Source organism: Canis aureus, chromosome 17 (genome assembly GCF_053574225.1).
Source record: "Canis aureus isolate CA01 chromosome 17, VMU_Caureus_v.1.0, whole genome shotgun sequence".
Classification (NCBI taxonomy): Eukaryota; Metazoa; Chordata; class Mammalia; order Carnivora; family Canidae; genus Canis; species Canis aureus.
In genome coordinates, this window is record NC_135627.1 from 31,309,453 (window position 1) to 31,334,067 (window position 24,615).

Here is a 24,615-nt window from a genome sequence, read left to right on the forward strand (position 1 = left end):
CTGGATATGTAATCTCCAAAATCTCCCATCAAAACAAAGGAACCCGAGAAAGTTGTTAGGTGACTAGAAGTAAAATGGTAAGTCTAAAGTATATCTACAGATTGCCAGCAGACCTGAAAAGATGCTCAATATCACTAATCATCAGGGAACTGCAAATCAAAACCACAGTGAGATACTACCTCATACCTGTCAAAATGGCTAGTGTCAAAAAGACAAGAAATGATAAGTGTTGGTGAGGATGTAGAGCAAAGGGTACTCTTGTGCATGGTTGGTGGGAATATAAACTGGTACAATGACTATGGAAACAGTATAATAGTTCCTTAAAAAATTAATAATAGACATACCATATGATCTAATGATTACACTACTGGACATTTACCGAAAGAAAATGAAAACAATAATTTGAAAAGATATATACATCCCTAAGTTTATTGCAGCATTATTTACAATAGCCAAGACACAGAAGCAGTTTAAGTGTCCATCAATAGATGGATGGACAAAGAGGATAAATGGATAAAGAGTATTACTCAGCCATATAAAAGAATGAAATCTTTATGTTTTTTATCTTATTTTTTTAATTTATTTATTTGAGAGTGAGTACAAGAGTGAGCATGAGCAGGGGGAGGAACAAAGAGAGAGGGAAAGAAGCAGACTCCCTGCTGATTGTGGAGCCCATTGAGGGGCTCAATCTCATGACCCGGAGTCACGACCTGAGGAAAATCAAGAATCAGCTACCTAATTAACTGAGTCACCCACATACCCCAAGAATGAAATCTTTAGATAAAGGAGATTAAGAAGTACAAACTTCCAGTTATAAATAAATAAGTCATGGACTTGAAAAGATAGCACAGAAAATACAGTTGATAATATTGTAATAACATTGTATAGTGACAGATGATGACTACATTTATCATGGTGAACATTGAGTAATGTATAGAATTGTTGAGTCATCGAGTGCCTGGGCAGCTCAGTCAGTTAAGCATCTGCCTTTGGCTCAGGTCATGATCCTAGGGTCCTAGGATGGAGCCCCACATCGAGCTTCTTGCTCAGCAGGGAACCTGCTTCTTCCTCTCCCTCTGCCACTCCTCCTGCTTGTACTCTCTCTCTCTGTCAAATAAATAAATCTTAAAAAAAAGAATTGTTGAATCACTGTGTTGTACACCTGAAACTTAAATAATCTATGTTAATTATTCTTCAATTAAAAAAAATGGAATCGTGTCATTTGCAACAACATGGATGGACCCTGAAGGTATGACATTAAGGGAAACAAGTCAGAAAAAGACACATATCATATAATCTCACATAAATGTACAATCTAAGAAAACAAAACAAATGAAAACAAACAAAACAAGAAAAGTAAAAACAGAATCATAATAAGAGAACACATTGGTGGTTGTCAGAGGGAATCTGTTATTAGTAACAGATAACTAACATAGCATTTTGAATTTGTGGATAACTATATATATATATATTAAACAGTGTATTCAGGTATAACTGACATAAGACAAAATGCACATATTTAATGTATGCAATTTGATAAATTTATATGTATTTAACATGAATATAAAATAATATATGCAATATATAAATAATATAATATACATACATGTATGTATTATACATATTGTGTACATAATATAAACAATAATATGTAATATTTAAAATATATGAAAAATGTGTAAGATAATAATATATGTAATAATGTATGTTATCTGTAAATTGTCAATAAAATCAAGATAATAAACATACTATCATTCCCCCTGAAAGTTGCTCATGCCCTTTGGTTATCTCTCCTTCTTGACCCTCCCAGCTCCCCTATATCAAGGCAACCACTGTTTTCTTTCTGTTGATGTAGATTACTTTTAGATAACTTTGCATTTTCTAGGATTATGTGTAAGTAGAATTAAACAGTATGTACTCTTTTTGTTTGGTTGCATTAACTCAATAATTATTTTGGGGATTCATTTATGTTATTACACGTATCAATAGTTAATTCTACTTTATTGCTAAGTAGTAATCCATTTTATATACAGTATTGGATATACTACAATCTGTTTATTCACCTTTGATGGGCATTTGGGGTGTTTATAGTTTTGAGTTATTGCAAATAAAGCTCCAATGAATATTTATGTACAAATATTTAATGCATATATGCCTTCTTTTCTCTCCAATAAATACCTAGCAGGGGAAATTGCTGGTTTATATGATAAACATATGTTTAACATTATAAGAATATAAACCAGACATAGGATTTACAAATACTCCCTCTCAATCTGTGACTTAGCTTTTCATTCCTTTCACAGTGTCTTCAACAAGCAGAAGTTTTAAATTTTGATGAAGTCCCACTTTTCAATTTGTTTTTTTCTAACAGATTGTGCTTTTATCATCACATCAAAGTGATTTTTGTCTAACCCAAGGTCACAAAGATTCTTTTTCCAAATGTTGTCTTCTAGAAGTGTTATAACTTTAGATTTAATATCTAAAATGCACTTTGAGTTAGTTTGTGTAGAATATAAAGCACTTATCAAAGTTCTTTCGTTCTTTCTTTCTTTTTTTTTTGCTTAGGTGTATACAATTGTTACTGCATAATTTGTTAGAAAGATTATCTCTTTCCACAGAAATGTCATTGTACTTTTGTAAAAAAAGAAATAGTTGTAATATGTAAATTCAAGGGGAGAAGATTATTTGATTTTATGAGGAAATATTAAAAATGAAGGCAACTTCTTTTGTTTGAAAATAAGTATAATAAAAAAATTATATGGGAAAAGGCAGAAAACACACAGAAATATTAGAATCAATCATAATATCACTGGCCAGTGGCAACTAATGGTTTTCTAAGAATACAATTCATCTTTTTACTTTTTCTAAAAAAAAAATGGGATCATATTATATTCTTTGGAAATCTGTTTTACACATTAATATATCAGAAATGATTTTTACATTATTAATATCTTCTGCAGTTCAAACTATAGTTGTTACCCCAAACAATTCAGAGAGAGACAGAATATATTCTTGTATATCAACCAAATTTAGAAAATTGTTATTCTAGGAAATTAAAAGCTAGATAATTGATGATTTAATTGGAAGTTTTCTTTAAATTATTCAATAGAATAACATTAACTTGTGACCTTTTTCTTTCAGTTTATGTCAGCATTTCTGGATTTTTCATGGTAGCAATTTGCTTAATTGTTTGTTACTCTTTATACAGAAGAGAAAAATAATCTGGGGACAAAGTTTTTTTTTTCATTACAGTGGAGATTTTGATGTTAACAAATATTTAGAACTCATATGAAGTCATTTTATAGGAGTCTGGAGCTGAAAATTATAGGGTATCAATGGAAATTTGCTATCTAAAGCGTTTGGATCTTGATTCTCATAGTGACTCAGAATGATGTTGCTGGAACCTATCCAGAATTATACAAACTTCCAGATTCATTGGCTAGAGATGGATAATATATTTCACAAACCACATACCATGACCACAACCATATGATACTAGAAGTCAACCACAAGAAAAATTTGGAAATATCACAAATACATGAAAGTCAAACACATTGCTACTAAACAATAAATGGGTCAACAAGGAAGTCAAAGAAGAAATTAAAAAAAATATGTGGAAACAAATGAAAATGAAAACACAATGGTCCAAAATCTTTGAGTTGCAGTAAAAGAAGTCTCAAGAGGAAAGTGTATAGTAATACAGGACTACCTCAAGAATCAGGAAAAATCTCAAGTAGTCAACCTAACCTTACACCTAAAGGAGATAGAAAAAGAACAACAAATGAAGCTTAAAGTCAGCAGAGGGAAGGAAATAATAAAGATTAGAGGAGAAATAAATGATATAGAAATGAAAAAACAAACAGTAGAGTAGATAAACAAAATCGGGAGCTGGCTCTTCAAAAAAATTAATAAAATTGATAAACTTCTCAGCCAGACTTATAAAAAAGAAGAGAAAGGAGCCAAATAAGTTAAATCACAAACAAGAGAGGAGAATTAACAACCAATACCACAGAAATACAGACAACTATAAGAGAATATTATGAAAAACAATATGCCAATAAATCGTACCACCTCTAAGAAGTGGATAAATTCCTAGAAACATATAAACTACCAAAACTATTACAGGAAAAAATAGAAAATTTGAGCAGACCAATAACCAGCAAAGAAATTCGATCAGTAATCAAAGAATTTCTAACAAACAAAAGTCCATAATGAGAAAGCTTCATGGGTGAGTTTTACCAAACATTTAAAGAAGAGTTAATACTGATTCTTCTGAAACTATTCCAAAAAAATAGAAAGAAAGGAAAATGTCCAAATTTATTATATGAGGCCAGCATTACCCTGATACCAAAACCAGATATAGAGTCCATTAAAAAAAGAGAACTACATGCCAATATCCCTGATGAATATGCAAGAATTCTCAGTAAAATGCTATCAAACCAAACCCAACAATACATTACAAAAAATCATTCACCACAATTACATGGGTTTTATTCCTGCATTGCAAGGATGGTTCAATATTCACAAATTAATCAACATGATAACATCACATCAATGAAAGAAAGGATAAAACTATATGATCATTTCAATAAATGCAGAAAAAGCATTTAATAAAGTACATCATTCATGATAAAAAAAAAACCATCAACAAATTAGGTTTAAAGGGAACATACCTCAACATAATAGAGACCATATATAAAAAAAACCCAGAGATATCATTCTCAATGGGGAAAAACTGAAAGTTTTTCCTTTATGGTCAGGAACAAGACAGGGATGTCCATTCTCACCACAGTTATTTAACATAGTACTGGATGTCCTAGCCAAAAAAATCAGACAACAAAAAGAAATAAAAGGCATCCAAGTACTCAAGGAAGTTGTTAAACTTTCAGTATTTGCAGATGACTTGATACTCTATATAGGATACACAAAAGACTCCACCAAATTCTGGAAGAATTGACAAACGAATTCAGTCAAGTCACAGAATACAAAATCAACGTACAGAAATCTGCTGCATTTCTATACACCAATTATGAAGCAGCAGAAAGAGAATTTAAGAAAACAAACAAGCAAAAAGAGAAAAAGAAAAAGAGAGAAAGAGACAAACCAAGAAACAGACTCATAACTGTAGAGAACAAACTGATGGTCACCAGAGGGGAGTTGGGTGGAAAGATGGGTTAAATAGGCGATGGGGTTTAAGGAGTACACTTGTTGTGATGAGCACTGGATGTTATATGGAAGTGTTTCACATTGTATACCTGAAACTAATATCACACTGTATGTTAATTAACTGGAATTTAAATAAAAAAATAAAAAATATTGCATGAAGTCCACCTGTGAATAATCAAATTAAATCTTTAAAGATAGCACTCTTTATAAGACTCAAATCAATTCCATGAATGATTCAGTAAAACTGACAAGAGTCTCGGTTATTGCAAACCACCTAGCTAGATTAGAAAACACAATGGAATATTACTCAGCTATTAGAAATGAAAACACACTAATCTTGTATAGCAATGTGATCCAGGAGAAATGGGGCTGTAATAATTTTGTTTGTTGCTGCAAGCAATGCTAGCCAAGTTTTAGAAATCATTCTCCCACTGCCATAGTAGAAGAAATTGACAGTAGAAAAGATACAAATAAGCTCTCCTGGGACATTTCTGAAAGAAATTTTTACAGCATTTTCTTTCTTATTTAAAAAAATATTTTATTTTGGGGCACTTGGGTGGCTCAGTTGGTTAAGTATCCATCTCTTGGTTTTGGCTTAGGTCATGATCTCAGGGTGGTGATATCCAGGTCTGCATAGGACTCTGCATTGAGTGTGGAGCCTGCCTGAGAGTCTTTCCCTTTGCCCCTCTCCCCACTCTCTCTCCTTCTCTATCTCTTTTGAAAATATTCAAAACAGTATTTTATTTTTGAGTAATCTCTACACCCAGTGTGGGGCCCGAACTCACAACCCTTAGATCAAGAGTTGCATGTTCTATTGACTGAGCCAGTGGGTGCCCCATGCCCCTTTCTAAGTCTAAGAGACTAATGCCAACAGGGGCTGCTTATTAAGGAAGCATTAATTTAGGATTTTTAAACTAGAGAATCAGGGCATCCAGATGAGTTAGATCAAGCTGAAATCGATAGAGTGTTGACAAAACTTGAAATAAGTATGTGTATTATAGGTCTCCAATAAGAAACTTCAATCTTAAGATATTGAGTACCAACCCTACTGGTATTAAGATCCTCCCTATACCTCATGGTGTGAAGCCTGAAAACTACATTTCCCAGACTCCTTTGCAGTAAGATGTATGTTTAATCTCAGGGAGAAATTCAGTCACTAGAGATATAAATGACAGATTTGAAATCTTTTTTTTTCTTTTCTTTCAGCAGTAACAGATGAAATGTTTGTCAGACTGCAGACATAAGTAAGGCTTGCAGCATCTTCTAGGTGAGCTCCTGTGAGTCACCTGTTTTGGTATTGGAAGCAAGTGAGAGAGCTTCAGTGACACTTTCCTGAATTACCACACTCGGACTTCCTAAAAGCCTACAGTGGCACACCCTGACCTTTATTCCCTTAGCCTTAGAATCAGTATAGGTATCCAATTCCCTCTATTAATCCCTTCTTGTTAAAACAAGAAGAGAAGTTTCTGTGTTCCCAAGAAAATATGATTTAGATGCTAAGAATAATATAGTAGAATTCTTAGCATCTATGTACGATGTACACATAGAATTTCAAATATAAGCCAATTTCTTTTTTAACTTTTTATCCTTTGTTGATGGTTGATCAGGAGCATGAACAGTGCACAGTTGTACTTGTCACAATACATAACATACATAACTCTTATCTTCCTAGGAATATTGGAAATAAACATTCCATATGAACACAAAGTATTATGATAAAGATTACCTGAAATAGTTATCTAGGTTATTTGATTATTTCATAGTTATATGGCATAATTATCTAGCTAATGGATTTTCTGGGATATGAGTGGGATGATAAAGAGAAAAATCTTAAGTTTACTGATCCCTCTTTCTGCTCCAGTCAAGATCATTTCAGAGAAATATTCCACTGTAGCAATCCAGAGGCCAGAAAATGGCCAAATGGAAAGAGAAATCCAGCCACAAGTGAAGGGCTGAATGGCCAGCTTCTTCAAATAAGCATTTACTGTCAATAACAGAAAACACAGGTAATATTTAAAAAAATTAGTACCAATTTTTGTGATTTCCCTGATTGTCACCTCATGGATATTTCATTAGGAAGACACAATTTAAAAGATGTATTTGGTAATGCTGATAAGCAAATTTTATTGCATGGAATCAACTCAGGAAAAAAAAAACTACACATATATTAGGGAACATATTTTGACTGCCTTTACATACAGAGCCTCTTAGGGGAAAATAATTCATTCTTAGAATTTACCTTGTTTATCTTTTTGAATGAAACTTGCAATGACAAAGTTGGCATGCCTTTGAAGCTATTAAAACATTAAAAACTGAAATATTAAAAAAACAAATATTTTGAGAAGCAGGAACACAGAGACAACCTTTTTCATTTTTTATCTAGAAATTAGATTCTGGGTTGAATTGCAAAACTCCCTGCAACACATATTAGCACTCATTTATTGTTGCTCATGTCTGACATTTAAGAAAAAGCTACAAAATTTTATTGGGAAATATGAAGTCAATCAAATAAACAACCTTAATGTGAATGAGTGCAACGGCATGTCATGTTCCTGGATGGAAAGACAATATTTTAAAATGCTATTTTACCCTCTAATTAATTCCTACATTTTCTATAATGCCAATCTCCGTGGGACTTTTGATTTTTTTTACTTTCCAAAAATTATTCTAAAGTTCATGTAGAAGAATAAAGAAAATGTAATCATAACATTTTGAAAAAGATATGCTCATCACACATTATATGCTATCCAAGACTAGAAAAGGGGTGCCTAGGTGGCACAGTCCGTTAAGCATTTCAGGCTGTGATCTCAGGGTTGTGAGCTAGAGCCTGACTCTGGCACAGCATCGGCTTGAGTTTCTCTCTCCCTCTGCCCCTCCCCCCAGCTCTCTCTCTCAAATAAATAAATCTTAAAAAAAAAAGTTAAAACTTTGTGGGGAGTGGGGAGGCATGGCCAGCATGGCCTAAATCCATTCACGAAAGGAAATACTCTGGAGCCATAAAAAAACAGGTGTATCTATCACCCAGGAAGATGATGACATGTCAATAAGGGAAGAAACAAAACTTTGAAGACCAAAATATTTCACATGATTATATTTGTATTAAAACTGCACACAAGTTTATATGCATACATGCAAATGTCTGCATTAGCCTAAAAAAATCTGGCAACACACCAAACTGCTGATGTGATCATATCTGAGACACAGTGGGAGCTGAGTAGACATCTACTCCCTATTTCATGTGTGTGGATACACATGCACGTAATAAATATTTAAAGTAATAATGACTTTGTGAGCAACTTTTAACTTTTTTGCATTTTCAGCATTATTCAAATTAAAATGCAAGGAAATCCATCATGTATTGCTTTCTGTCAAGGTAAATACACACACACACACACATTTATTCAAGAAAGAAACTTTGATATTCCTCTTTTGAGGATGAATCCTTTTTATAGAAATGGCCTTTGTTGTGCTGAGAAATTTTGATCTCATGTAGGGAAATTAGGGAGCAGGAGTCCGAGAAACCTGAACAGCTTTTCAGGATAAGAAAAAGTTTGCGTGCACAATGTGATTTGAGCTATTTGCAGTCTGCAGTGTGATTTCAATAGTGCCTCTGCCACCCCTACAATATGTGGAATAAAGTCTACATGGCTCCCTAAAGCTTTGGTTATGAGTGTACTCGTTGAGTCAATTAGCCTGTAGGTCAAGGGTAAATACAAATAGAGCTCAGAGAAGAAAGGCTATAGAAGTAAGCAGGAATTTTCAGAAAACTGGGAGATATTTCATGTTTTCCCCAGGTGTGGATTTGCACAGTGCTTCAAGGAGAACAAAAGCTGTACTTGTGTACTTGTGTTCCTTGGAAGTGAGAAAGCTTGTCCTAAGCATGACAAAGCTTAAAAGTGAGAGACTGTAGCTGTCTATTAATTTGAAGGCTGAGCAAGGGTGATTAAGAGGAGGGGTCAAGAAGACTGCCCAGACAGATGATAGGGTCCCAATTTAGCTGGCATCTGAGGAGTGGACAAAGGAAGCCAGAGGCTGGGATGGTAAAAATTTATAAGTAGCCATTCAGGGAAGACTTTGCAGAGATAGATCCCCAGCAATGAAAGACTTGTGTCTGAAGAAGCCACGACCAATTCCTAAGAAACAGTCTTAAATATCAACCCTGCCTGCAAAGCACAGGTATATCTCATTTTACTGTAGCTTTGCAGATATTGCTTTTTTTTTTTTTTTGACAGACTGAAGGTCTGTGGCAACCGTGTATCAAGCAAGTCTACTGGTGCCATTTTTCTAACATTATTTGCTCACTTTATGTCTCTGTGCCACATTTTGGTCATTCTTACAACATTTCAAACTTTTTCATTATTATTATAATCGTTATGATGGTCTGTGATCAGTTATCTTTGTTGTTATAAATAGTAATGGGGGGGCATCACCAAGTGTACCCACCCATATAAGATGAGGAACTTAATAGATAAATGTCATGTATGTTCTGACTGTTCTACTGATCAATTATTCCTTGTCCCCCCTCCACAAGTCTCTCTATTCTTTGAAATGCAACAATATTAAAATTAGGCTCATTAATAACCCTATAATGGCCTCTAAGTATTCAGGTGGAAGGAAGAGTAGCATGGCTCTCACTGTCAATCAAAAGCTAGAAATGAGTAAGCTTAATGAAAGAGGCATGTGGAAAGCCTAGTTAGGCTGTAAACTAAGGCTCTTGCACCAGTTAGCAAGCTGTGAATGCGAAGGAAAAGTCCTCCAAAGAAATTAAAAGTGCTGCCCAGTGAACACATGAATGGTGAGAAAGCAAAACAGGGTTTATTGCTGATATAGAGAAAATTTTAGTGGTCTGAAGAGAAGATCAAACCAACCAGAACATTCCCTTAAGCCAAAATCTAATCCAGAGCAAGACCCTAACTCTCTTCAATTCTATGCAGTCTGAGAGAGATGAGGAAGCTGCAGAAGAAAAGGATGAGATTAGCTGAGATTGGTTCATGAGATTTAAGGAAAGAAGCCATATCCATGATATCAAAGTACAAAGTGTAGGTGCTGATGTAGAATGTGCAGCAAGTTACCCAGAAGATCTAGCTAAGTATTAATGAAGGTGACTACACTAAACAACAAATTTGCAATGTAAACAAAACAGCCTTCTATTAAAAGACGATGCCATCTATGATTTTCCTAGCTAGAGAGAAAAAGACAATGCCTCAAATCTTCAAAAGGCAGGCGGACTGCCTTGTTAGGGACAAATGTAGCTAGTGACTTTAAATTGAAGTCAGTGCTTATTTACCATTCCAAAAAATCCCATGGCTCTTGAAAATTATGCTAAATCTACACTACCTGTGCTCCATAAATGGAGCAACAAAACCTGAATGACATCCGTTTACAACATGGTTTACTGAATATTTTAAGCCCATCATCAAGACCTACTGCTCAGGAAAAAGAGTCTTTTCAAAATACTATTGCTTATTGACAGTATACCCGGTAATCCAAAATATCTGATGGAGATATTCGAGATTAATGTTGTTTTCATTTCTGGTAACACAACATCCATTCTGGAGCCCATGGATAAAGGAATAATTTCAACTTTCAAATCCTATTATTTAAGAAATACATTTCATAAGGCTCTAATTGCTATAGATAGTGATTCCTCTGATGGATCTGGGGAAAGTAAATTGAAAACCTTCTGGAAAGGATTCACCATTCTAGGTGCCATTAGGAACATTTGTGATTCATGGGAAGAGGGCAAAATATCAACATTCACAGGAGTTTGGAACACATTGACTCCAGCTCTCAGGGATGTCTTAGAGGTATTCAAGACTTCAGCAGAGGAAATAACTGTAGATATGGTGGAAACAAACTAAAATGAGAAAAGGAGCCTGAAGATGGGTCTGCAATGCAGCAATCTCATGATTAAACTTTAATGGAGGAGGAGTTGCTTCTTATAGAGGAGCAAAGAAAGTGGTCTTTTGAGATGGAAACTACTCCTAGTGAAGATGCTGTGAAGATCGTTGAAATGACAGCAAAAAGTTTAGAATATTACATAACCTTGGTTAATAAAGCAGTGGCAGGGTTTGAGAGGATTGAATCCAATTTCGAAAGAAGTTCTACTGAGGGTAAAGTGCTTTCAAACAGCAAAATATACCGTAGAGAAATTGTGAAAGGAAGTGTGCATTGACGTGGCAAACTTCCTCGTTGTCTTATTTTAAGAAATTGCCACGACCACCCCCACCTTCGGCAGCCGCCACTCTGACCAGTCAGCAGCCTTGCACATTGATTGAGGCAAGACCCTTCACCAACAGAAAAATTACAATTCACTGAAAGCTCTGATAATGGTTAGTTTTTTTTAGCAATAATATACATATTTTTTAAAGATGCTGTTTATTTATTCATGAGAGACACACAGAGAGAGGTAGAGACACAGGCTGAGGGAGAAGCAGGCTTCCTGCAGGGACCCTGACATGGGACTCAATTCCAGGACCCTGGGATCACTACCTGAGCCAAAGGCAGGCACTCAACCATTGAGCCACCCAAGTGCCCATCAAACAAATATTTTTAAACTAAGGTACGTACATTGTGTTTTAGACATAATATTATTGCACACTTACTAGACTACAGTATAGACTATATGCACTGGGAAACCAAAAATTCATTTAACTTGTTTTATTGTGATATTCACTTTATTGCAGTGGTTGGAATTGAGCCTGTAATATTTCTGAGGTATGGCTATCATTTGTCTGTTGTTACAACCCTTATAGAATCAATTTGGAAGTAGTATAACAGAGTTAAAATATGTTTGTTATATGTTGAATTTGTGTACCAAAATCCATATGTTTAAGCCCTAATCTCCAATATCTCAAGAATGTGAACTTGAAAATATGGTTGATACAGAAGTAATTAGTTAAGATGGGGTATATGTAGTAGAGTAGGCCCCTGAGTCAACATTTCTGATGCTCTTATAAAGGGGAAACTAGGACACAAACACATCCATAGAGGGAATGCCCTATGAAGTCAAAGGCAGAGATCAAGCAAGGAATGCCAATGATTGACAGCAAACCTGCAATATCTCCAAGGTATATCTTTAGCAATGCCAGGTTAGTGCTCATGTTAAGTAAAATGTTTCTGTGCCACAGCTCTCTTTTCTACCATTTAAATCCAGGAGGTGCCAAAGGCAGCCTAGCATGTGGGGGAGTGCTAGATGGGTCTTATAAAATATGGTGAATCTCAAGTTCCTGATTTCAACAATAGGCCTAATATATTTAAGAATATGCTGCCCTCCCTCAACATAGACACACTTGAGAAGGAAGATGCAGTTGTTTAAAATATATACTGATAAGTTAAAAATATTTTTTTTAGTTTGATAAATTTTCTGGCTATAATACATAAGATTTGTTTATGCAACGATATTTATTGTGCTAACTTTGTGCCAAGCAGTCTTTTGGACATCAAGGAAATAAACAAAATGACAAAGTCTGGCCCTTAAGAGATTTATATCCTACTTGGGGCAATCCAAAATAAAAATATAATGTTAAATAACAGCAAGTTGTATTATTAAAAATAATTTGGTTAAGGTGATAGACTGACAGGATCACTAGGATGTACTTGAGAGTGTAAATTTTAGGTAAATTAAAAGAAATGAAGAAATGAGTCATGTGACTATCTTGAGGAAGAGCCACCCGGCCAGAGAGAATGGAGTGCAAAGGAATAAGGCGAGAACAGTCTTGCTGGCTTGGAAAGTGCAAGCAGGTCCTGGTACTTAGATTGTAGTCCAGTCAATCAATGAACCCCTTACTTCAGATGAAATAGCTTTCAGGGAGAGGGACCTGTGAGGTGCTTGCCTTGTTGTGGGCAGGAGCTGAAAGAAAACTGCTGTGGGTCCTGGTCGGGAAGAGGGTCTTGCATTCATAGATCATGCTCTGAGATTCACCTCTATTCTGGTGGGTTAGCCATAAGCATTAACATGTGATGGAGATGGAAGTCCTGCAACAGTCAAGCCTTCTGCCATGCTAGGTCCTTAAAAACAATACCATATTTACCTGGGGAAGAATACCTGGTCATAAGAAATCTTACTCCTTGTGACCAGTGTTGAGTTGGGCAAAGTGGCTGTTTATTACACTCCCACTCTCATTTTTAACTCACTGTATGTAATAGATCTTTTCCTTTTCTTCTCAATAGGGTCAAAGGGTGCATGATCCCATTGAACAAAATAGGTTAGCTAATAACAATTGAAGTAAGTTGTCTAGATATTGTCCTGACTCCTTACCCCAGTAAAGACATTACTCATAGGGCTCTTTCATACATGGGGCATATAAAGCACTTGTTATAGTGCTTGGCACAGAGTCTGCTTAACAGATGATACTCATTACCAAGTGGTAATCATGATAGCCTGATATTCTTCTAATTAGTGGGTAGTTACCAATCGATACAAATGAATGAAGTTTCTGTTTGTCATAAGAACATGGTTGGGTATGTTGCATCACATTCACATAGTTCATATCAACCAAAGCAGGGGGATATATGCATATGGATTGCCTTAGGACCTCCTACCCCTTCCTTTGTAAGCCTGGGAATAAGCGGTTCCTGAAACACATGATTAGATGCTGATGAACTCCTGAATTCACTTTTATCAGAAAGAGAAAGGGAAGAATGGCTACTAGGAAGCATCCAACAGTGTCTGCTATAATCTTTAGCTTTCCTACCTCTATGCCTGCCACTTCCTAGAGAATCCCATAACCATATGGTTCTGAGTTTTCTACATATGTGATGAAGTGAGCATTAAATTTCCATATGGAAGTATTTTCTCTTCTGTATACCCCATGTTCTTTTATGCTTTCAGACTTTCATACATGTTCTTGCTTCTGATTGTCATTCCTTTTCCTTTCTCATTTTACTCAGTCTTCAGGATTTAACTAGTGCCCTTCCATTCACTTATCCATTCAGTCTATTTCTGATAAATATCTGTTGCCTATTATAAACCAGGCATATGGAAATTATGACAAAATATAGCCACAACCTATAATGGAGGACACAGAAATGTAAACCAACAATTAAAATAGAGCATAGGAAGTGCTAATATGGAAGTATGCAACCGAGCTTCCAATCACCATCCATCTGCTAGGAGGTTAATCTTGGTGGAGAAGATGATACTTAAATGGTGTCTAGAAGACACAAAATCAAAAGGGAAGATTAGCTTTTCTAGTATGTGCAAGGTTCTGGGAGAACTTGTTTCCTTGAGGAACATGAAATGTGCCTGAGCACAATCCAATGGTTAAAGAAGACCTTCCTAACTATTTCACAGAGATTTTATATCAGTCTTAGTAGGTTTATTATATAAGAGAGCTTTATAAACCATCTTGTGTAATCTAAGAGTCATTATATCTTAGTGGAAAAAGTAAGGGAGCTAGATAGATCTGGATTTGAATCCTGATGCTTCCTCATGCCAGCTATATGACTTTGGGCAAGATATTTCCTTCCTTGGAGCATCTTTCTTATCTGTAAAATGAGAATGATTGTGTTCTAATATTATAAGGATCAAAATAAGTCAGTACTTGCAAAACACCTATAAGTGCCTGTCTTATGGTGAGTTTTAACAAATATTATCCGTTGTCCTTGTGCGCCAATGTTAATTAACTTTGGTATTAACTTCCACCTTGAAACCTTCTCCTCACTGAGCATCCATGGTACACTCTTTCCTAATTCTAACCTCAACTTTACATTCCTTTTGGCCTCTACTATGGATTTATTTTCCTCTGATGGATCTTATTTTTCTCAAATATTGGTAATCTCCAAAAGTTTGTCTTACCATCTTTTCTACTCAATTATCAAGTAATAGCATCCAAATTAAAGGTAAAATCTATTTCTTAATGCCTTCTAATTTCAGTGGTTTCTCCGAGCCCCAGACCTATATTTCAACAACTCTAATATAACTTTATTGTGTTAGATATCTATTGCTGTGTAATAAATCACCCCAAACATAATGGCTCAAAACAACGTTTATTATTCCACAGTTTCTGTGGGTGTGAATCTGGGTCTGGCTAGCTGGGCCATGTGGTGACTCATGGTCTTTCATAAGGAGGCAATCAAGGTGTCATATGTGGCTGCAGTCTCAAATCTCCAAACATACTTGTGTGGCTGGATCTTGTCTCTTGTGAGTTATTAGAATGATATCAATTGTTTCTGGCAATTGGATATAGGCTTCCCTCAGCTCCTTGCCACACGGGCTTCTCCATAGGACAGCCAACAACACGGTAGCTGGCTTTCCTCAGAGAAAGTTAAGAGAATGAGAGAATAAGCAAGGTGGAGCTCACAGTCTTGTACTTTAATATCTGATGTAATATCATAGGGATTGTATATTCCTATGAGGTAGATATCCTCATTTTCAGATGAGAAAAAGAATTTAAATACATTGCCCAATACTTGCTAATAATTTTTGGATCTGACTTTTGAAATTTAAATTATTTTCAAAATTTTGTATTTATTTTTAAAATTTTTTGGTGAATATATATATTTAAGGTATATAATGTGACATTTTGATATATACATATATTGTGAAATGATTGCCACAAACTCATTAACAGATCTATCACCTCCTAGTGACTTATTTTTTGTAGTGAGAACATTGAGAGCTTAGCAAATTTCAAGTATACATTATTTTTAATTATAGTCACCAAGCTGTACATTGGGTCTCCAGAATTTATTTGTCTTATAACTGAAATTGATCAATATCTCCCCATTTCCCTCACTCCCCAGCCTCTGGTAACCACCATTCTACTCTCTGTCACTGTGAGTTTGGCTTTTTAAAAAATATATATTCCACATAACAAACATTCATGCAATATTTGTCATTCTTTGTCTGGTTTATTTCACATAGCATAATGTCTTCCAGTTTCATCCAAGTTGTGGCAAATGACAGGACCCCCTTCTTTCTCACAGCTGAATTTTATATTTATATATAAAATATTGTCTTGATCTACTGTTGATAGAGAGCTAGGTTGTTTCCATGTCTTGGTTACTGTGAATAATGTTGCAATGAACTTGGGAGTGCAGTTATCTCTTCAAGATAATGATTTAGTTTCTTTTGGTTATATACAAGAGGAAGAATTGCTGGATCATATGGTAGTTCCATTTTAAATTTTTTGAGGAATTTTCATACTGTTTTCCACAATGGCTGCACTAGTTTACATTCCCACCAACTATGCACAAAGGTTCCCTTTACTACATATCCTTGCCAGCACTTCTCTTTTCATTTTTTGGTAATAGCATTCAAATAGCATCCTGCACTATTCTAACAGATGTCAGGTGGTATCTCATTGTGGTATTGATTTGCATTTTCCTGGTGGTTAGTAATGTTGAGCTTCTTTTCATACACCTATTGGCCATTTGCATGTCTTTGGATAAAAGTCTATTCAGGTCCTTTGCCCATTTTTTAAGTTATTCATTTTTTTCCTGTTGAGCTGTATGACTTCTTTATATATTTTGCATATTAACACTTATCAGATATATGGTTTACAAAATATTTTTTTCACATTCCATAGATAGCCTTTTCATATTATTATTTCCCTAGCTGTGCAAAACCTTAGTTGATATAGTTCTCCTTGCTTATTTTTGTTTTGTTGTCTGTGCTTTTGGTGTCAATTTTGAAAAATTTTTGCCAAGACTGATGTCAAGGAGGTTTTCCTCTATGTTTTCTTCTAGGAGTTTTACCATTTCATTTCTAATGTTTGTCTTTAATCCATTTTGAATTGATTTTTCTGTATGCTATAAAATAAGGAAGATTGTTTCCTTTTTTCATGCTATTATTTCACGCTAAATGATGACCTAAAAAATATTTTATTTATTTATTCATGAGAGACAGAGAGAGAGAGAGAGAGGCAAAGACACAGGCAGACGGAGAAGCAGGCTCAAGGCAGGGAGTCTGATGTGGGAATCGATCCTGGGAATCCAGGATCACTCCCTGGGCCAAAGGCAGGTGCTAAACCACTCAGCCACCCAGCGATCCCTAAATGATGACTTTTGAGAATGTTTTAAAGTTATATTATTTTCAAAGAGCTATTTTCTGCAGCATATATATGCCTATTCATGTATATACAAATGAAGCTGACCCAAAGTTTCGTATGCAAATGTGGACCTAAGAAGAAATAAACTTAGTCTTTGGATCATAAGTCTCATTTAACTGGATGGCAGCATAAAATATGATTGATGATAATAACTAGTTTTTCTGGCTTCGATTCTACCTCCTTTTTCCTTTCAAATATTGTTAAGATAGACTTGAAGCGAGGCCACATTTGACATTATGGATAATACTGCTTTATTTTTTTATTTTAAAGATTTATTTACTTTAGAGAAAGATAGCAAGCACAGGAAGTAGGAGGAGAGGGGCAGAGTCTGAAGCCAGCTCTGTGCTGAGTATGGAGCCCCATGAGGGGCTCGATCCCATGACCCCTAGATCTCAACCTGAGTTGAAACCAATAGTTGGTTGGTTAACTAACTGTACCATTCAGGCACCCCAATACTGCTTTTATTTTGACCATGGCTCAATCCCAAGCCATATTTTTAGAACCCACAGCCTGCGTTTAGGCAGAAGAACCTGCCCCTGGATATTTCCAGCCTGGGATGTCATCTGCAATGTGCCTTGACAATTGCTTCATGGCAATAGATGCTTAGAAAAATGTCCAGTTGTGTAAATTTCTGATCATGTTGGTAGGAGAACCCTCAATATGGAATTGCTTTGCAAACTCTTTCACTTTGCCCCTAGCAAAAATCAATATTAAACTTAGTATATAGGGACGCCTGGGTGGCTCAGCAGTTAAGCGTCTGCCTTCAGCTCAGGGCATGATCCTGGAGTCCCAGGATTGAGTCCCACATCGGGCTCCCTGCATGGAGCCTATTTCTCCCTCTACCTATGTCTCTGCCTCTTTCTTTCTCTGTGTCTCTCATGAATAAATATATAAAATCTTAAAAAAAAAAAACAAACAGTATATAACTGAAATACTTTTTTGGTCACATTCGCCCCCCCCCCCCAATTTTGTGCTTAGTGCTTAAAATATTGGTCATGTCTATTGAATGATCATATATAATATTGAGATAATTTATTAAAATCTCGCGGAATTAAACATCTAATCCATCAATGGCAATTTAAAATTTAGCCTACACCAAAGTCCACCCTTCACATGCCAGCAAGTTTTGTTCTTTGTGAGAAAAGCTTTCTGAATATAAGTGAAATTCTCACCCCTCAAAGTTGTGACTTTGTATTCTAATTATTTATAGACTCCTATCTGAACCAGTGGCTTTCTGAGGCAACATTCTGAGAATTATGAGAGCCATTGTTTCAACTGCCTTTGGGCTGATGTCTGGTGGCCACTGTCTTATCACGAAACAAAACTTTGTAGAAAGAGTGTCCAAATAGTCATGTATCAGAACTTTCATAGGATTTGAAAGCACCAGTAAAATAATTTGGTCATGTAGGAACCAAGAGAGACTTTTTTCACCAAAGAACTCTTTCAGGAGAATGATGTTGTAGGATAGTGGAAAACCCATAGAATACATTCTCATCTACTGTCACCTGCTCACTAACTTTATGCATCTCCTTGGATAAGCCAATCAAATCTGCTGAGTGTATTTTCTCACTTGTAATATATGAGAGTGAACTATATCATTATTAATATCCTTTTTGGTCCCAATTTTCTATGATTCAATGAAGCAAAGCAAAATTAAAACAACTTGTATCCCTCCCTTCTGGCCATCCACACATACATATCCACAGTTGATTTTACATAGATTACGTAAACAATGGAAGGACAATTTTAGGGCCTTTTCACGTTGAAGAAGTTGTATAGTAATGTAAATATAAAAATACTATAGAAATAATGAAAATAAAAACAAACACAAAACACTAAGAATTTAACTTTACTGATATTTCTACTCAGGAAAAGGCTTTTTCATTCTACATAAATTAAGTCAGACCTAAAGACCCAAATCATTTCTCCAAACTAGGACAGAGCATATCTGGCTTTTCACTGGGGAAATCACATCTAAATGCAAATGGAAAGGCTTTTCCATATAGCCACAGCAAAGTCAGAGAGAGAAGGGTATATTCAGATTTCTTGAACTTTAATTCATTCTTTTTACACTCAGTTTGTTTTCTTAGCAAAAGTTTTCTTTGAGTCATTTCACAGTTTGAAAAATAAAAGAGAGAAAATATCTTTCAAAAATATATACTGGCTAATTGTTTGGAACTATCAAATTGCTATACAATAGTCCTGATAGATAAAAATAGATCTGGGCTGTTCCTCAGTTTCTGGAATGCAAAAACATCCACAATATAATTTATCACTGCCTTTAATATGCATATCAAGCTCTTAAAATTTCAGTTGAGTTGCTCCTTTTGCACATAAGCCTAATTTTACCTCCTCAGTGAAATGGTTTAAACACTTTGAGCATTTTCTGCTGAGATGTTGTGAATCAGATGTCTTTACTTTGTAAACAAAATATATTAGAAATGAAAAAAATGCTGTAATTTTAACTCAGAGTTATCTTTTTAATACTAATACAGATCAAGTTCACATTGTTAATTGAAGTTTTATTAGACAATAGCCTGAGGACATTGTTGTATGAGAGTTTTTCCCTCTGATATCAACATGCACTCAGTCAAAAATGTTTCCAAGTATAAAATACTTTCCATATTTTTTAGTTAATTAGTAAACATTTATAACAATTTTAATCCTCTCTTATGGATAGCAAGCAATAATTAAAATGCAATGAGTAACCAACCATTACACAGCTGGTTTTCATCTCAGAGAGTCAGTCAAGCAGCTGTTTCATTTACAACATGACATAAATGGCCAAAAGTCATCTGGTTGACAATCCTATCATATGCGATGGATTTAGATTTGTTTCATCGTTCCTAAGACTCTCTCCTGTGAAGTTGCAAAATACTTTCTGCTTAGAGTGAAAAAGAACATTCTGTTTTTGTGTTTAACAAAAAGAAAGTTGTGTTCTGAAAAAGGAAATTATAATAATAATTGTTTAGGATATCATTTGAAATATTCATACTTGTGTATACACATCATATACAGTCTTTTTGTGTGTGTATATGTAGCCATTTATATAATATATAATTATATACATATAAATAACAAATTATATATAAACATTTAATTATTTTTCTATAAAAGTTATTGTCTTCTTTGCTCACACATTCTACCTAGTATTACTTAACTTTACTGATAGAAATCCTATCTTACCAGAAAGATGACATTTGAAATGAATGGATAAAGAATATTTGGTAGGTACATAAAATGGAATATTACTCACTTGTAAAAAAAGAGCAAAATCTTGCCAATTGCATGAATGGACCTAGAGGTATAATGCTAAGTGAAATATGCCAGCCAGAGAAAAATGCCATGATTCAATTCATATGTAAAACTTAAGAAACAAAACAAATGAACAAACAAAAAAAGAGAAACAGAAAAGTAGACTCTTAACTATAGACAACAAATTGGTTGTTTCCAGAAGGGGTAGGTAGAGGGATGGGTGAAATAGATAAAGGAGATTGAGAGTACACCTATTTTGATGAGCACTGAGAAATGTATAGAATTGTTGAGTTACAATATTGTACAACTGAAATTAATATAACACTATATGTTAATTACACTTGAATAAAAACAAAAGATTTATGAAGATGTTTGGTAACATGCTTAATGCAAGTCTTCCTGCCCTCATGACAAGAAGTTCTATATCTCTTCAAGTTCTATATCTCTTTCATTTTTCCCTTTTTTTAAGAGAAATTATGGCATGAATTATTTTTGGTGGCAAATAACTTACATTACATCATGCATACTTTCATATAACCATGTGATATTGCCAAATGGGAGAATCCTGATGCCTACTGCAATAACTTTCCAAATTACTTCCTTGATTTCAGGCACCATGAAAAACAGAAGGGAAAAAGCAGGTAAGCTGATGCTGAGAACATGGAAAATATAACAGAAACAGGAGAACAAAGATCTAGTAGTAACTCAGACAGGAGCAACATAAACTAAAGGATTTTTAAGAGATATTCACAATGACCCTACATCATGGTTCCCTGAACTGAGAATAGCATTCAGAATTTCTGCCTTCTGAACTTTTCTCAATCTTTAAAAGCTAACTCAAGAATCCCTTTCCTTCTTGAAGTCTTAGCTTCCCAATAGTAGATTTATCCCTGTATTTAATCCTGATGCCAAGTCATTCATTGTCAAGAATAATATTACAGTCTGAGATTATTTCATTTCAGAGAAATCATAAAATACATATAAGGTTGTAATAATTTCCTCCTTACCAATGTTGACAGTTAACTGAAAGTTCAATTAAGTTACATTTCTTATAAAAGCTGAGAAAAGCATTAAGAAAATCTCCTCTGCACCTCTATAGAAATATGTTGACTACTCTAATTTGGCTTGGTTTTGATTTGTTCTGATGAGATTCTGAAAAATGAGCGATAATTTTTAAGGAAGATAATCCTCATTAAAGTCAGAATAAGAAGGAGTCAATTTAAGTTGCAATATGTAATGCTTTGCTAAATATAAGTAGAGAAATATCCTAACTATGAATCTCTGGAGCAGCAAAGAAAGGAGATTGCATGATTATCACTTCTGAAGATGTTTAAGAATATTGATAACATATTTTAGGAATTTAGCTGCCATTTACATAGAAGTATATAGTTTAATGAATATGTTTAAAATAGGGGAAGAGATAAGATAACTTTTTGAAATTATTTTTTGGTGTTAGTTGGTATTGATTTAGGTTTAATTGAGTTGGAAAATACTAGTCTTCATTTCTATAATTCTATAATAGTTTCTTATTTTTACAATTTTACTAAAAGTCCCAAATAAGTAAACGTACTTAGTACAAGCCCTATTGGTCTCTTGTCCAGAAAACTATCCTGGCATTTCTTGATATTGCCAATTCCAGAGGATCTCTAATTAAGATTTCTACCCTGGGCAGCTTTCCAAGTGCAACTCCAAAATAAAGCTAGTGTATGGACTTCCTGCACAAATGCCAGACAGTAAATCCAACTGGAAAACAAAGTTACCTTGGCTAATTGGGCCACACATGCAATTGCTGACAAGTTTTCTCTTCTTCCTGATTCCAAACTTATTTATGAGGATATTGATCATTTTAGAATGATGTTGAATCAGAGAATTAAACATGGCCTTGAAAGATATTCAGGCTCACCTTTCAGGTAGCCAATATTGCAATAATGTGAACTTTCTGAATGATATTTTGGAATAAACATCTTCTCATCTTCAAATCTTCAGGCAGGATGGTAGGTCAAAAAAAAAAAGAAAAGAAAAGAAATGAAGGAAAAAACAAAGACGAAAGGAAGGGAAAGAGGGAGGGAGAGAAGGGGGGGAGGGAAATCTATCATAGCAACTAAGCCTAATGAGTCATTTGGTTCTTAATGGAACTAAAACTGATTTTTTTTTCAGTCAAAAATCTAAAGATGAAAAGAAAAAAGTGAGAATAAATGTTTAAAGTAAACAACATAGGAAGAAGTTACTTCTTTCTGACTTGTCAAGGTAAGCAAATATTATGTAATAGCCAATGTATTTTTCTAAACAGAGAAGACCAAACAAAAATCCTCTGCAAATATAAGATTGTGGGGGAGGAAAACAATGGAAAATAACGTCTTTTATTGGGACTATTATATTTTATTGCATATTTACCAGATTTCTACAGATGGAATAAAGCTGGCTTTATATTAGAGCCATAAGCCCTTCAACTTTTGATGGTTTCTAGCAGCATATTTCATCAAATGTACTCTCAGACATTCACATAAATTGGGCTTTTATTTCTGTCCTTAAATTTAAGGCATTTAGGGGGCGACTGGGTGGCTCAGTAAGTCCTTGGGCTCAGGTCATGATCCCAGGGTCTTGGGATCAAGCCCTGGGTCAGGCTCCCTGTTCAGTGGGGTGTCTGCTTCTCCCCCTCCCTCTGCCCCTCCCCTGCTCAGGTTTTCTCTCTCAAATAAAAAAAATTAAGTTATTTAGGCGCATAATACAAGATCTACTTTATAAGACAACATGTCAAAGAGAACAATTCCCTTGCCCAATTAATTGTATATTTAATGGTATTTGTTGTTTATTTTTATAAAAACTGGAATGTGCATATATATAAATTATGCAAATAATGGTTTATTTTTAAATATTTTGTAATTATTGAGATCATATCACATTTGCTAAAAAATGTTAGAAGATCTTTGGCTTTCATTCTTTTCTGTATTACCTCATCCAGCTTTACCAAGTTTCCATTTGCTGGGACCATCTGAGTCTTTTCCTCTTTTTTATTAAAGCAAAAGGAAAGTACCACTCCTGGCAAATACCAGTACCTCTTAATTTCTGACTTTCACTTTTTGGGCATTTCTTCTCCACTTGCATATTCAGTCTATTTCATCAATAGGATCTTCCCTAACAACTTATAAATCAGCTCTGATAATTCATATCTTTTTAAAAAGACAAAACCAAAACTTTCCTTGATTCCGTATCCTTTCTGGTCTGCTCTGCCTTTTTTTCCCCTAAGCAACAGAGATTTATTGTGTCATTTCTGGAAGCTAGAAGTCCAAGATCAGGAACAAGCTATCAGCAGGTTTGGTTTCTTCTGAGGCCTTCCTGCTTGACTTGTAGACAGCCACTTCCCTCCAGTGTCCCCACATGATCTTTCCTCTGTGTATATCCCTGGTGTCTCTCTGTGTCCAAACTTCCCATTCTTAAAAGGATTCTGGTCAGTTTGGAGTAGCAACTACCCAAATGGGCTCATTTTAACTTAATCATCTCTTTATCTATTATTGCTTTATTTTATTTTTTTCCAAGCATCTTTTATTTTTATTTATTTTTTATTAGTTTCAGAGGTAGAGATCAGTGATTCATCAGCTGTATATAACACCCAGGGCTCGTTACATCACATGCCCTCCTTAATGTCCATCACCCAATTACCTCTTCTTCCCCTCCTCCCCTCCAGTGACCCTCAATTTGTTTTCTATGATTAAGAGTCTCTTACCGTTTGTCTCTCTCTCTGATTTTGTCTTGTTTTATTTGTTCTTCTCTTCCCTTATGATCTTCTGTTTTGTTTCTTAAATTCCACATATGAGTGAGACCATATGATAATTATCTTTCTCTGATTGACTTATTTCACTTAGCATAATACGCTCTAGTTCCATCCATATTGTTGTAAATGGCAAGATTTCTTTCTTTTGGTCACTGAGTAGTATTCCATTGTATATATATACCTGCTCTACTTTTTTGTTTCTTCCCTGTATAACACAGAGTCTCATAAGCATCATCTGCTATACTGTTTCTACCTTCCTACTTACTTTTCCCTTCTTAATTCATATCATTAGGGATTCTCCCCCTACTTTTCAAAAATACAGCTCTTTCTAAAGCCACAGAAGCCTCTGTGTACCAAAATGCAATGGCC